Below are 16,637 nucleotides of genomic sequence, written 5' to 3' on the forward strand. Positions count from 1 at the left end.
ATGTTGACAAACTCTTTTCTACTGCATCTGACTAATACCATTGCCTAGCTCAAGGCTGCTGACTCATCTGATAGAGGCAACTCTTGGTGAGTCAACTTCTTAGGAAACGTGTGCCATGGAGACCCTGGCTCTCCCAGGGGCCCCAAAGCCTTCCCCAGTCTCTCTGCTGTTCATCATAAAATACTGTGCCTGCCTCCCCTTCAACTGAATTAATTGCTGTTAGTGTGTGGGAGGGTGGTGCCTGCAATTAGCTCTCACATGGCAGTATATCAACAATATAAAGGTGGATACGTGAATCATGAACTGTCAGTAGATTAGGAAGAAAAAAAAAAAAACCTGGAACTTGTCAAATAATTGGTTCACGGAGATGAAGAAGAACATGCTTAGAAACCCAGCCAAGCTCTGGGATAATATGAAAGCCTTCGGGAATTCCCGACACAGGTGACACACAGCTTTATCTAGCACTGCGTGAGTAGGGTGGGGTTGGAATTGAAGAAAGGTCAGAATCCGCAGATAAGGATGAAGAAAATTCCATGCAGGATCTGAAATTTGCTGATGGCAATAGGCAGTGTACTGTTATCTGCATAAAGAATCGGGATGGCGGATGACTTCAAATCCTTGCACTACTACGCTGATTCTGCCTCAAGAGAGCTTGCTAAAAGTGCCAGTGTGGGCCACCATGTAGGGGAGGAAGCTAGCAGAACTGGAGGCAAAATTCGCTCGAATATTTTGGCTTCCGTTTGGAACAAAAATAGCCCTTCTCTTTAAAGAAGCTGGTGCTGCAGAGACTTGATGATGTTCTAGGAAATGAAATGAGATAATGTTTTCAAAATAGCCCCGTGATAATGTCAATGAGTAATTTCAGTTCTTATCACGCAAGGTATTGTGTGCTTCGTGAGCGGCAGCTCTGATACTGAAGCAAGCAAAGGTGTCAGGATATTAAAGAAAGAAAAAAAAAAAAAGTAATGCTTCCCGCCTCTAAAGAAAATAGCACGTAATGGCCACTGTCGATGGACGAAAACCTGACTCCTCTCGGATGTCTAAAACTGAGTTTCGCTGATTCTTGGCAAAGGCTGAGGGAAGATCTTGGACTAACACCCATACTTTCATAATTGTGGAGCAAACAGGATCTCAGGTCATTCAAGCTATCAGAGGCTTTAAATGTCACCTGGCTCTTGCCCAAACTGGAGGCCACCCAGAGACATTAAATAACATGCCTCAGTTTCAGGGTGTGCGAATTGCAGCACTGGGTCCAGGGAGCGAGGCTGGCTCCTTTCCTCCCTTTCTTCTTCTACTTCTCGTCTTCCTTGACCTAGTTCTGAGAATCCGAGGGCAAAATGTCCCCAAAGCCCAGTTGTGAGTCTACAAAATTACAAAAAGTCACCTTCCCTGGCTCTATCATATCTCCTGCCACTCACATACAGAAGCCATCTCCAGGACACCATGTGCCCAAGGTCACTCTGAAGTTGTCATAGTTTCTTTGATAGTCCCCTCCACAGCAAGCCAAAGAAAGGCAGGAGGGCTTCCGGGGGGCCATGCTTCTATATCAGTTCCGGGCTTCAGCTGAAAGGTATTTATTACCTGTTCTTTCACTATCTTCATGACCTTTCCCCCTCTTGCCACACCTGCAACACTGATTTCTCAGAAGCAATGAATTAGCTGATTGATCTTCATTCATTCATCACGCCCTTGCACACGGCCCAGAGACTCCATCAGGCTGTGTGCTGAACAAAGACGTGTTACCAATTTTCGGATTCTCTGAATAATAGGAGATAGCAGATCGTCAAGGCACCGTGATGACTCGGGGTTATATATCTACGCCACAGCAATGCCTTTTTCTTTAGCGAAACATCTGTGAACTGATATTGTGAAATTTCTAGAATTTACAAACTGCCTCAGAAAGGGCCTGCCAACTGTCAAGTAATTACCCCCAGGGATGGCAATTCAAATCAGTCTTTGCCTTCTTCTCTCTGGCCTCTCTGCCCCAATACCCTAGCTCCGTATTTATTCACTGCCCATCTAAGCCCAAGGCTGAACTCACACATTATTAGCCATACATGGGACTTTCCTCGACTCCATCGATGGAACCAAGGCTGCCAATCAAGCTCTTGTCTGAAGTCTCACAGAGTTTATCCCCTGCCTCTCCGCGCTGTTTATCTCGTTGTTGCCTGTTTCTTAGTTATGTTTACTGATGCATTCTACCTCAGTCGTTGACATGGGGATGAGTGTCTCCATTTTTACCTGAAGAGTATCTTGGTCATGGGTCTGTGGTAAACCATGGCTTGCAAAACTTTATCTGCAAAATGAAAAGGTGGTGTCTTTCAGAAGGTGCATGGCCTGGGGTGGGGGTGGGGGACTGGGGGGGAAGGAGAGGTGAGGAGGTGTCATGGCTCAGGTTCTCTCAGGTCAGCAGGCAGTTTGGTAAAACGATGAGCATGGCCCATAGTGGGGAATCTGTCTGTCTGTCTGTCTGTCTGTCTGTCTGTCTGTCTGTCTATTGAGGGCTATTGTGGGAACAGGGGTTGCCTAGAGGTCAGAAGACTTTCTAGAAGAGGAGACCCTGACTTGAGGCTCATCGATTACCGTAAAGAGAGAGAAGGAAAAGAGGAAAAGAGTGTCCACACACATTTAGAGGCTTAAAAAAATACTTCCTTTAAAAAAGAAATTTAATGTGGGAGTTAGAGGATATGAGGTAAAGGATAGTAGAAGGAGCCTGGAAGGGCAGCGACCCTCGCCAACATGGATTTATCAGTTGATACCAAGTTCCTTTGTTCTCCTGGGGGAACAGAGTTGGGCAAGGATGACAGGTGACAGTGGTATGACCCTGTGCTTGGCAGTGTGGGAAGGAATCAGTGGGTGCCAGACAGGGGCAGAGTGACCCGTATGGCTATGGCAGAGTTACAGGGAGCTGGCCAGAAGTGACCACTCAGACACAATGTTTAGCCAACTCCAAGTCTTTAGTCCAGTAGCTGGGACCAAGTATTTGGGGATCTGGTTGTGACCCCAAGTCTCCAGACCTCACGTAGGCATCACGTTCACCACTAGAGGTGGGGGTAGGGGATGCTTTATAGATTAAGTAGTTGGAAGCAAACAGTTTTAGCAGAAGCTAAGATACGTGATTTGCCAGCCAGCCAAAGGGGACTGGAGTCACTGCACAAACAGGCAGTGGAGATAAATGGTTATCTGGAGGAGGTTCCGCACAAACAGGCAATTTTAACAAAGGCTGAGAATAAGTTAGCCAACTCACCCAGACCTTTGATTCCTAGAATAGAGTTGGGTAGATTTTTCATGGGATTCTCCATCAAAGAGATGAGATCTAGTTAAACCTCAAACAGCCTCAGAAAGAATACAAGATGGAGGGGCCTCTGCACTGTCTCGCTCTGTCCTAAGGGCATTGTAGTTACTCCACAAAAAACACATGGCAAGCTTGGGGTAGTAAGATTAGTACCACTTGGTGATTTGTAAGATGTGAGAGGAAAGAGACCAGGGAAGGAAAGGAAGGTATCAAGTAAGCGTCAACTGGTCACGAAGACAGGAGACTTGGAGGCAAAGACAGGAGACGCAGAGATATCCATCAAGTGTGTTACCTGAAGAACAAAGTGCCCGTCCGATAGGAATTCAGTTAACACAGGCCCAGATCTCAGAAGAGAGATCTCAGAGACAGAGGTCGGCAGAGAAAGATGCGATCACCCAGGGAAGGCCTGCAGAACTCGCATGGTATTTACATGTGACAGCAAGGGCTGGAGAGAGCTCCTCATGGCCCTTGCGCTCCTCCTGAAGCAGACCAGGGTTTGCTTCCCATCACCCCATGGCCGCTCATGGTCGCCTGTGATTCCAGTTCCAGGGAATCCAACACCAGCTCCTGGCCTCTGAGAGCATCAGGCATTAGCATACATCCATGCAAACACCTATATACATAAAATAATAAGATATTACCAAAAAAAATCAATTTAAGGATAAAAAAAAGGTGAAGTTCCAACCAGAAAGAAAGATGGAAAACTGGGAAAGGCCAACTTTTGAAAGCTGGAGATTGTTCCAAAGGAGCAGGAGCCCTGAAAATGTATTACAGTGGTAGAGGGCTCACCTCCTGCCTCCTGCCTCCTGCCTCCTGCCTCCTGCCTCCTGCCTCCTGCCTCCTGCCTCCTGCCTCCTGCCTCCTGCCTCCAGCCTCCAGCCTCCTGCCTCCTGCCTCCTGCCTCCTGCCTCCAGCCTCCTGCCTCCTGCCTCCTGCCTCCAGCCTCCTGCCTCCTGCCTCCTGCCTCCTGCCTCCAGCCTCCTGCCTCCTGCCTCCAGCCTCCTGCCTCCAGCCTCCTGCCTCCTGCCTCCAGCCTCCTGCCTCCTGCCCCTGCCTCCTGCCTCCTGCCCCTGCCGCCTGCCTCCTGCCTCCTGCCCCCTGCCTCCTGCCTCCTGCCTCCTGCCTCCTGCCTCCTGCCTCCTGCCTCCTGCCTCCTGCCTCCTGCCTCCTGCCCCTGCCTCCTGCCTCCTGCCTCCTGCCCCTGCCCCCTGCCCCCTGCCCCCTGCCCCCTGCCCCTGCCTCCTGCCTCCTGCCTCCTGCCTCCTGCCTCCTGCCTCCTGCCTCCTCCTTCCTCCTCCTGCCCCCTTCCTCCAGGCCCCTGCCTCCTGCCTCCTGCCTCCTGCCTCCTCCTTCCTCCTCCTGCCCCCTTCCTCCAGGCCCCTGCCTCCTGCCTCCTGCCTCCTGCCCCCTGCCCCTGCCCCCCAACCCCTGCCTCCTGTCCCCTGCCTCCTGCCTCCTGCCTCCTGCCTCCTGCCTCCTGCCTCCTGCCCCTGCCTCCTGCCTCCTGCCTCCAGCCTCCTGCCCCTGCCTCCTGCCTCCTGCCTCCTGCCTCCTGCCTCCTGCCCCTGCCTCCTGCCTCCTGCCCCTGCCTCCTGCCTCCTGCCTCCTGCCCCTGCCCCCCAACCCCTGCCTCCTGTCCCCTGCCTCCTGCCTCCTGCCTCCTGCCCCCTGCCCCTGCCCCCCAACCCCTGCCTCCTGCCTCCTGCCCCTGCCTCCTGCCTCCTGCCTCCTGCCTCCTGCCCCTGCCCCCCAACCCCTGCCTCCTGTCCCCTGCCTCCTGCCTCCAGCCTCCTGCCTCCTGCCCCCTGCCCCTGCCCCCCAACCCCTGCCTCCTGCCCCCTGCCCCTGCCTCCTGCCTCCTGCCCCTGCCCCCTGCCCCTGTTCCCCCACCCCTGCCTCCTGCCCCCTGACCCTGCCCCCTGACCCCTGCCTCCTGGCCCTGGGCTCCATCACCCTCTCATGCCAGAAAGATAGGAAGTGAGATTAAGACTTAAACAACATCCATGGCATTTAGTCACAGGGGGGTTTTGACCTTAGAGAACAAAACACTAACTGAGGAGTGCCGGAAACTGAAGCCAGCAGTGGGTTAAACGGAGTGGGGGGAGGGGAGGAGGGGATCATAGAGAAACTTTCAGAAGCTAAGCCTTGGAAAGGAACAGGAGAGATGAAAGCAAAACACTGGCCTGAAAGAAATTTGGGAGTCGGTATGTGTTATTTGGCTGGTTGGTTTGTTTTTACAGTTGACAGAGCCTTGACCATGTTTATATACTGAGCTGAAAACAGTCAGGGAGAAGCTAAGGACACTGGGGAGAGGCTGAGAACAGGAGTTCACTGAGGAGGCAACCAAGGAGGGGTGGATGAGTTACCTTAGGAGGGAGAAGACACAGTGTTGCTAGGAGACCAGCAGGTAGGAGGGGCTTGGGGGTGATGGTTGCAGACACTAATAGCTGTCTGTACAACACAATACAGACAAGAGGGCAGAGAGACTCAGGAATCCTCCCCCAAATCCTGATTGTCTGACAGGATTCAGAGAAGCTAGCCATTCTAGGGCAGGGGATATTTACACACAAAGAGATTTACTAGATGCGTTAGCCAATCACAATGCATGAATCTGATTTAAGCCAAAAAGCCAAAAGGCAATCAGGGGCAGGTCTGTCTGATGGTAACAGGCGATGATTGTTAACTCTTTGCTCATATATGCTATCGTCGTGGTTGACTTTTAAGTATCATTACATTCAGGCGGCATATAACCTTTACAGATAAAAATAATATAATGTACTGGGTTTATTTTTAAAATAATTGGTGTGAAGCAGAAACTGTAGATGAAACAAGACTGAACAAAACTGAGGGCTAAACAAGGAAGTTTATAAATCTACTCCCTGTTTGTGTGTATTGGAATTTTGCCATACTAAAAAAAAAATGAAATTAAAAATTAAGTCCCTCACCCTCCAAAAAAGGTGATGGTAGAAAATGAAAAACTTTATATTGAAAAAAAATATAGAGAGCTAGGTAGAACTGAAAGTCTAGCTAACATCAAAGACATTAAAGTTGTAACAAAGTTGGCTGACCTTTTATCTAGCAGCACTCGGAGAGAAGCTTTGATGTGGCAGTATAAAAGTTACACTGGAGCAAAGGTGAGAATCCGGAAGGCTATGACAGACGAGGTGAAAGGGATCAGGGTGTAAGCTGGAGAAAAACTGAAACTTAGATCATTTTCCTGCCTACATTAGACAGAAAAGCCGGGGTCAGGGGAACCATGGAATTTACCAATAGTCATGGTAAAATGGAAGTCTCAGAGAAAATATATGACCAGAAAGTAAGAATGAGAAATCTGTAAGGATGAGATACTGGGGTCCGCAAGCCCGGCTCTGGAGCTGAAGATGTCATTTCTGTGTGACAGCAAGATCAGGTAGAATTGTGCAGTTGCCAGAGTGACTGCTGGTAACTGTTACCCATGACGTCAAATGGAATTAAGACGGTGATAAAGGCTGGAGACAGGATGGCTCAGTGGTTAGGAGCGTACATCGCTCTTCCAGAGATCCTCAGTTCAACTCCCAGTACCGATGTCGGGTGGCTGAGCTGCCTGTAACTACAGCTACTGGGGATGCAACACCTCTAGACTCCATGAGCACCCACAAACATCACACACACACGTGCACAGGCACACACGAACACACACAGGCAGGCAGGCACGCACGCACACGAGCTGCTCAGAAGTCTCTGGAGCAAAACTGAGTCTTGGAGCATGAAGTGGGATCCTAACGCTGGAGATATAAATCACTGTTGTTCTTTGTTGTTTCGTTTATTGGACAAATATTCCACCATTAAACAAATGGTATGCCCCCATCTGCCTACATGAGTTTTTCAACTTAAAAAGTTATCGGGGACAGAAATTTAAGTTGAAGAAACAAATTTAGAAAGGCCAGAAAGGGAACTCTAAAAAACAAAGAAGACAGACTAAATCACAATCTAAGTAAACATTTGATTAATGATCATCTCAAATGTCTGGAAACCTTTGTAGGTCCTCAGACTTAGCACAACTGACTCCATGATGGAAGTACCATTCAGGCCACAAAACTCAACATGTAAACAGCACCTCCTGCTAAAAATGAACTAATCCTGCCAAAGGCCTAATCCACCAAAGTCTATAGCTCTGGGAACGTCTCTGAATGGACTAATCTTGTCTTTTAGCTTCTGCAGTTCCACTTCTGGCTGACTGTTCTTATTACTGAAGTGTGTCAACCCAGGACATGGTTTTTGTGCTTAAAAGCTCACCTCAAGAAGGCTCGATGCTACCCTGGGATCCGGAGCAGCCAGTGTAGACATGGACCAGCTAATACTTTCTATTAGCGTAAACCCGGTGTCTGAGCAGCCTTCTCCCGTGAATACCTCACACCATTTACATTTCATACATGTCACCATCCAGCAGCCCTGAGACTCCCATTACATGTGGAATAGTGAAGTGAATTTCCCCTCTGCCATTCGAGGATTGGCTGGAACACACTGACAAAGGCCAACTAGCTGGAGAGGAGACACACATGTAATACAGTAAACCCCCAGCCCAATAGAACTTAAAAGTCCAATATCATACCTCTGTTCTATCGGGGAAGAACAGAAACTGTAGAATAGTAAGTGGTTTGTAGGTGACCTCAAGGAGTTTGTTGGAACATGTTGGAATGAGACTGGGCCTGCATACTAGCAAGGGAAGTATAAATCTCTTTGGCATATTGAGCAAGACTAAAAATAGAAGACAATTGTATGTGTCAAAGTCTATGCAGGTGTGTTGACAGACCGCCCCTCTTCCTGCGATTTGTGTTAAAAGCTCAGGGAGGGTCTAGTGGGAATTGCTTTCTTCCTTAAAGGGTGGGACTTGATACACAGAAAGCTTCTGCAACACCTGCTGCTCAGTTCCTTTAGCTCAAAATAAATGGGAGGACCAGGGTGTCCTGTTCAAAGTGCTAGTCTCCTGATTCCTTGGTAGGTAAGGAAGCACGCTAAGAGGCTAACATAGAGACCACATTGCTGATAAGAACAGTAGCCAGGGCTGGTTGACACTGGGTCACCTTCTCCTCACCTCTGCTCCATAATGTTTTACTACACCCCATAAGGGAAACCATAGTGTGTGAACCAGCCCCACCCAGACACGCCCGAATGCTGTAGGTACAGCCAGCACTCCAGAGGCTCTGAGACTTGAGTTTGACATGGACAGGTTGGGTGGGTGGGTATCTCCATTATTGGTCACAGAACTTCAGTGTTCGGTGGGGAGAAAGAGCTGGGGTCCGAGAGGCTTCCATTACAGAAATTTCTCCCAGGGATCAGTTAGGCCAAGGTTTTATCAAAGACCTAGAATAAAAGGGAAGGTGTCCAGAGTCAAAGTCCTTGAGGAACTATTTCCTTGTGAATGAGAGGCTGGTATGTAAATAAGGGCTTTGCATAAGGCAGACATTCTTTCAAGTCCAGTTTATCTACAGTGTGAGTCATTTCCTCTCTAAAGCAAGAACTGAAAGAGAACAAGTCTTATAATCATTACACAGCACATACCTTCCTCCCTGACCTGCCCAGAGCCAGCAAGCGAGGCTCTTCCTTTGACCAACTGCAGCCCAGCTTTGCCGGTTCTCAGAGGAGAACTGTGTGGAGAGCCACAGGCAGGTTAAGAGATAGAGACTGAAAGGAAGTTTCAGGGACAGTTGGTGTGAACCATGGATAGGTGAATAGCAAGAACTTCTTAAAAAAAAAAACTCAGGTCGGGCTTATATCTACCTAAGTAACTTGAACCCCACCGTCTGAGAAGCAACAAGAACTAGAAACCTTTAAAGAAAGGTGGTTTCCAGAGACCAGGAAATGGAAAAAAAGCAACAAGTTGCAGGCTCTTCTACAGATGAGGGTTTCACCCAGGGACTTGACCTTTCAGACTCAACAACAATGCTGTAATATTCTGGGATGATGTGCCTGTACACACACACACACACACACATACACACACACACACACACACACAGACCAACAAAGTAACCAGTTCTTCCTCCCAATATCTTTTGGACATCTTGCCTGGGCCCCATGACACACGCACAAGGATTGATTCACTTTTCAGGAATTAAAGATTAAATGTGTAGAGTGACGTGGACGAGGAGGAAGCAAGGAAGCAGAAACGGAAGCATCTGCTGCTTTCCCTGGGAGCCTCCACAGCCCCATTGCACCCATCCATCCTTCCATATTACAGGTGACCGTATGTCCCAGGGATGGGAGTTTGCATCACCAAGGCTTAGAGCACTGAAACCAGCTTTACTGCTTGCAGCAAGTGGGGAGAGCACCGGAGTTGATTTCCCTCTGACGCACTCCCTCGTCCCAGGCATTGAGACAGGTCCTTATTTTATCACCCAGGCTGTACTTGAACTCAAGATCCTGAGGCTTCAGCCTCCTAAAATCTGCAAATATCACCTTGTGCCACTACATCCAGCTTGTAGTTCCTTGACCAGGAACGAAGGAGCTTTCATTGGGGAAATATATACATGCTAATATATAGAAGGATTTGTCATTGTTAGCGTCAGAACTGTCCACAGACAGCCAGAAGCTATTTACAGCCAGCCTCAGAACCCAGCGATGACGTCATCCCTAGAGGACAAGACCCTCCTGCGCATGCGTTACCTGTGTTACCTGCATCTCCTGCGCAGCACCATCTGCATTACCTAAGTCACAGCCCTGATAAAAGACTCGGACCTCGGCCCATAGCTCTCTCTCTCTCTCTCTCTCTCTCTCTCTCTCTCTCTCTCTCTCTCTCTCTCTCTCTCTCACTTCTTTCCCTCAGCCCCCTTCAGGGACACCTCTTTCAATAAAGACTTCCCCCACCCACCCCGTGAGAACTGTACTGGCATGGTGTGATCTGTCCAGGAATAGGCCGCTTTTCATCTAAGAGTTATCACATTTGAAGTGGGCACACTCCTGCGCAAAACCAATGTAGGGTCATAGTCATATGCCCCCCTCTGTGTTTTGCCCCCCAAAAGGTGGTTGGTACAAACAACCCCGACCAGAGATTTCAGCACAAGGAGCAAAGTTTTCTTCTACAGGTCAGCTAAGGTAACTGCAGGAGAGATGACTTGAAGCTAGAGGTTTCTTGTCAAGTTTTTCCAAAGAGCCTTTACTTAAATAAAAAGAAAACTTTAGTGCTGGACACAGACCTCAGTTGATAATCTTTCCCTAAAGTGCCCAAAGGCATGGTTTGCATGACAAAGGAACATAGAACCACCAGTGCTGGCAGGGCCTGTGACCTACTGCACTCAGCAGATAGAAACAGGAGGGTCAGAAGTTCAAGGTCATCCCCAACTACCTAAGCAGTGTGAAGTCAACCTGAGCTACAGAGATCTTGTCTCCCAAAGGGAGGGATGGATGCAGGGGACACAAACAACAAGAAAGAAAGATGGAGGAAGAAAGAGGAAGCGAGGGAAGAGTGCACTGACCCTTTCAGAGGGCTGATGGCTCTTCAGCCTTTGCACGTAGAGCTTGTCCTTAAAGGTCCCTGTCTTGCCTCCAGCTTCCTGCAATGCCTTACTCAGCAGGTGCTATGCAGAAAGCTTAGAAGAACAAAGTCAGTGCTGTATCCATCCTCCAGGAGCTGTGGTCCAGCAGAGGAGACTACACTGTCCCTGGGGATTCCAGCAAAGGGCTAGTGCTGTAACTGAAGGGTGGGGGTTGGCAACTGGTTGTTATTCCAAATAGAAGGGTCTTGAGGGTTTGTCTTCCCGAGGACCTAAAAGTCCATGGTCAATACCACCTGGTGGGAACAAAAGGACCCAGGACAAAGAAGGAATACCCCTTCTGAAGAACAGGGTAATTTTTATCATTTCCTGAGCTATATAAACCTTCCATGTGTGTTGTGAGAACAACTATTCTCTAAATGTTCTCACTTTCCTTTTCAGGTCATTTGTGAGCCCACAGTAGACAGCATTTTGTGACAACGTTCTGAGTATTAGGAAGAACCCCAGCCCCTTTCCTAGAAGTCTGCTCCATCCACTCACAGTGTTGTAAGTGTACTAAAGACTCTCTGTGTGATTATTGCATGCAGAATACTTTGACTTAAATGCACAGGAACTACTGAAAGAAATATAAAAAATGAACCCAAGAACACAAGGAAGGAGTCTTGAACAGTAACAGCCATGACTATCAAAGGCGAATACTGCACCAGTAATTTTTTTTCTAATTCTTTAGGTACTTGTGCTGGCTGGTCTTATGTCAACCTGACACACAAGCTATAGTCATCTGAAAGAGGAAACCGCAATTGAGAAAATGCCTCCGTAAGGCATTTTCTTAATTAGTGATTGATGGGGGGAGAGCCCAGCCCACTGTGGGTGGTGCCATCCCTGGGCTGGTAGTCCTCGGTTCTATAAGAAAACAGGCTGAGCAAGTCTTGGGGAACAAGCCAGTAAGCAGCACTCCACCATGACCTCAGCATCAGCCCCTGCCTCCAGGTTCCTTCCCTGTTGGTGTTTCTGCCCTGACTTCCTTCAGTGTTAAATAGCAACATGCAAGTGTAAGCCTAACGGACCCTTCTCTCTCCACCTTGCTTTTTAGTCACGGTGGTTTTGTTGAAGCAATAGAAACCTTAACTAAGACAGTACTGTAGGTCAGCTGATTCAAGGTGTTAAGTTCTCCCAACAGTTCCCTGGCTGACCAGCCTTCAGCAGAGCACTGGAAAGTAGAGAACAGGTGGTTTCTGGGTAATAGAAACACCTAGCCTCAAGAAGGCATGGGTTTTTGTTTTGTTTTGTTTTGTTTTAATTTTCTATATTCTTTGTTTACATTCCAAATGATTTTCCCTTTCCCGGTCCCCCCCCCCAATAAGTCCCGTAAGCCCTCTTCCCTCTGCCAGTTCCCCAATCAGCCCACTCCCAATTCTCTATCCTGGTACTCCCCTACAATACTGGATCAAGCCTTTCCAGAACCAGGGCCACTCCTTCCTTCTTCTTGGATATCATTCGATATATGGATTGTGTTTTAGGTATTCCAAGCTTCTTGGCTAATATCTGCTTATCAGTGAGTGCACACCATGAGTGTTCTTTTGAGACTGGGTTACCTCACTTAGGATGAGGTTCTCCAGATCCATCCATTTGTCTAAGAATTTCATGAATTAATTGTTTCTAATAGCTGAATGGTACTCCATTGTGTATATATACCACATTTTTTGTATCCATTCCTCCATTGAGGGACATCTGGGTTCTTTCCAGCTTCTGGCTATTATAAATAAGACTGCTATGAACATAGTGGAGCATGTGTCTTTATTGCATGCTGGGGAATCTTCTGGGTATATGCCCAGGAGAGGTATAGGAGGGTTCAGGAGGGCATTTTTATGGACCTCTTACACCATGTATCCAGCGACAAACACATTTTGCTGCTATATTTTTTCCAACTGACAGTTGTAAAAAAATTAATACTCCACCCATTTTCTTGTTCTCAGAATTTTCACCATCTCCTGAATAGAACAAAGCAACATGAGAAAAAGGACTATGTAAACACCGCTTGTTTAAAAGGATCAAGCCTCGCCCATAACACTAAACAGCATCGCACATCCAGATAAGCAGCTGTGAAAGCCAGGGAAGAAGTTGGACAATTGTCCATTATCAATAAGGCCGTGTACCCGAAAGACCAGAGAAGTGCTGAAGCCTGTGGTCGGTATGGAAACTAACTTCAGTGATTTCACACCCACGTTTGCTTTTGGTTTGAAGATATTTTATTAAGAGCAATGGTTTTTCACATCATTGTTTATAAACCTGAAGTAGTGTACAGAGAAAAAAATCTTTAAGGAACTTTTGACAAACATTAAAGGCATTTTCATGGGGAGGGCTGGAGAGATGGCTCAGTGGTTAAGAGCACTGACTGCTCTTCCACAGGACCCTGGTTAAATTCCAACAACCACATGACAGTATGTAATTGCTTGTAGCACTAGTTCTAGGGTATCTAATATCCTCATCTGGACTTCAAGGGCACCAGGCACATAGATAGACATAGAGATAGACATAGACATATAGACGTAGATATAGACTAGACATAGACATAGACATAGACTATACACAGACACAGACATAGAACAGACATAGAGAGTCCTGAGGCCTCTGGCGGGAGCCCTCAGATCTCTGCTTCTGGATCCAGTACAGCCTGGGCTACAACGCCACATCTCCAGGTCCTGCAAGAGGCCAGAGGGGCACCCAGGAGGCAAGCTGGGAGGAGTCAGTGTGCTCTGGTGAGTCCAGCAGGCCTCAGGCAGGAACCTTCAGGTGTCTGCTTCAAGATCTGAACAGCCTGGGCCACAGCACTCGGTCTCCAGGAAGTGTAAGAGACTTGGTGTGCACCCGGAAGCATACTGGGAGCGCACAGCTTGCTCCAGCGGCTTGGAGCTTAGGTTCCAGTCCTAAGGCCTCTGGCAGGAGCCTTCAGATCTCCGCTTCGGGATCCAGAACAGCCTGGGCTACAACACCACATCTCCAAGTCCTGCAAGAGGCAAAAGGGGCATCCGGGAGGTGGGCTGGGAGGAGTCTGTGTGCTCTGGTGAGTCCAGCTGGCCCTTTCAGGAGCCTTCAGGTGTCTGCTTCGGGATCTGAACAGCCTGGGCAGCAGCACCCTGTCTCCAGGCAGTGCAGGAGGTAAGCTGTGCACCAGAGGCCACCTGGGAAGAGGCAGCTTGCACTGGTGAGTCCAGCATTGACAAGACCAACTAACACCAGTGAGAAGTAGATGGCAAAAGGCAAACGAAGAAACGTCACTAACAGAAATCAAGGCAATATGGCAACATCTGAACCCAATTCTCCTTTAACAGCATGTCCTGGATACCCCATCACACCAGTAAAACAAGATTTGGATTTAAATCACTGGTCATGATTCTGGTACAGGAACACATGAAGGACATACTTAAAGAAATTCAGGAGAAAATGGATCAAAAGTTAGAAGCCTTTACAAGGGAAACACAAAAATCATTGAAAGAAATTCAGGAGAATACAAAAGCCAATAAGGAGGAAACGCAAACATCACTTAAAGAAATACAGGAAAACTTTGGTCAACAGGCTGAGGTCATGAAAGAGGAAACACAAAAATCTCTTAAAGAATTACAGGAAAGCACAAACAAGCAAGTGAAGGAGCTAAGCAAAACCATCCAGCATCTAAAATCAGAAGTAGAAACAACTAAGAAAACTCAAAGGGAGACAACTTTGGAGATAGAAAGCCTTGGGAAGAAATCAGGGGACATAGATGCAAATATCAACAACAGAATACAAGAGATAGAAGAAAGAATCTCAGATGCTGAAGATACCATAGAAACCATGGACTCAACAGTTAAAGAAAACGCAAAATGCAAAAAGCTTGTAACCCAAAATATCCAGGAAATCCAGGACACAATGAGAAGACCAAACCTAAGGATTATAGGCATAGATGAGAGTGAAGATTTACAACTTAAAGGGCCAGCAAATATCCTCAACAAAATTATGGAAGAAAACTTCCCTAACCTAAAGAGATGCCCATGAATATACAAGAATCCTAACAGAATGGACCAGAACAGAAATACCTCCTGTCACATAATAATCAAAACACCAAATGTACTAAACAAAGAAAGAATATTAAAGGGAGTAAGAGAAAAAGGCCAAGTAACATATAAAGGAAGACCTATCAGAATCACAGCAGACTTCTCACCTGAGACTATGAAAGCCAGAAGATCACTGTTCTTTAAGTGGCTCTAATGTCTGGGTAACTTTTTTCCAGAGATCATTGTGCTAAAGGCTTAGTTATCAGTCTGGCACTTTAGATGGTAGTGTGATCTCCCAGAAGGTGGATCTAACAGATATTTAGGTCTTTGGAGGAGCACTGTAGAAGGAGATAGTGTGTCTTCCTCTCTTTGCCTTCTGCCTGCCATGGTCACAGTGATTAAAGGCCCATTAAGGACACTATTTCCTTCTTGTCAAAATAATGAAGTCACTGGTTTGGGTGGAGACATTCCAGTTGGACAGGTCAGTGATGTGACTAAGGGACCACCCTTCAAGAAGGAGGGAATCACCCAAAAAAGGCAGGCTTGCCTTAAGCCGTGCTGAAGAGATGGGAGGAATGATCGGCTCTTTACTGAGAGAGACAGTGTGCATTCCCCTCCCAGAATGCCTGTCCCCAGCACAGTCCCGCAGGCTCCCTTGAAGCCCTGATTCAGAAAGATGTAACTTCTTTTTCTTTTCTGTCTCTTTCTTTAGGATGCGTTCTTCCTGTTCTTTGGGCTTCCTTAGTCTTTCTCTGAAGCTCCTCCTTCTGTCATGTGGCTGACCTCCATGCCAGCTTAACTCAAAAGGCATGAGGGTATTTTTCCTTCTCCCCCCCCCCATCCTCCTCCCCTGGGAGGCCACCAAGATTTGCAGTTTGCCTGCCCTAGATGTTTTTTTGTTTTGTTGTCTTTAACTTTGAGTCTGTTCTTAAATTCTTTTATTAATGAGACTAAGGACCCTAACAGGGGACCCTGGTTTCCCCAGTATCCTATGACAACTCCACTGGAACTCCCCAAACTTTTCAGGTAACACCATGAAGCAAGCAGCTGCCTCTACCAAGGTAACTTTGTGTTACCTCAACCAAGTGTCCAAAAAAACAGCAAAGCCAGCCAGTAATGGCCCAAAACCATGATGGACCAAAACAATAACAAAACAAAGTATCTTTTGTTTATTTACCTCAGGTGTTTGTTATAGTAACAGAAAGTCGACTAACAAATGGGCAAATAGCATGTCCTCTTGATCTTTGATTTTTTTAAAAAAGATTTATTTATGTATTTATTTTATGTATGTGTGTATTCTATTACTCTCTTCAGACACACCAGAAGAGGGCATCAGATCCCATTACAGATGGTTGTGAGTCACCATGTGGTTGCTAGGAATGAACTCAGGACCTTCAGAAGACCAGTCAGTGTCCTTAACCTCTGAGCCATCCCTTCAGCCTAATCTTTGAATTTTTTTAAACAGATGTTTTTTAAATGTGGTGTGCGCTTGAACATGCATGTGTGTACCATGTATGCTGGTACCTGCAGAATCTAGAAGGTATCAGATTCCCTAGGTTTGAAGTTACAGGAAGTCGTGAGCCATCTAGCCTGAGTGTTGGGAATTGGATGTGGGTCCTCTGAAAAAAGCAGGAAGGACTCTCTAGCCCTAGTTTTGGATTTTTATTTTATTATTATTTTTTTGTTAACACTGATGTGTGTGCCCGATTAGGTGGGTGGCGTGTATGCTGTGGCACTTGAGTAGACCTCAGAGGACAACTTTGTGCAGTCACTTCTCTCCTATCTTTATGTTGTTTCCAGGACCAGACTGAGGCCATCAAGCTTGCATGGTGTGTTCTT

This window comes from Apodemus sylvaticus, chromosome 20, assembly GCF_947179515.1.
Source record: "Apodemus sylvaticus chromosome 20, mApoSyl1.1, whole genome shotgun sequence".
Taxonomy (NCBI): Eukaryota; Metazoa; Chordata; class Mammalia; order Rodentia; family Muridae; genus Apodemus; species Apodemus sylvaticus.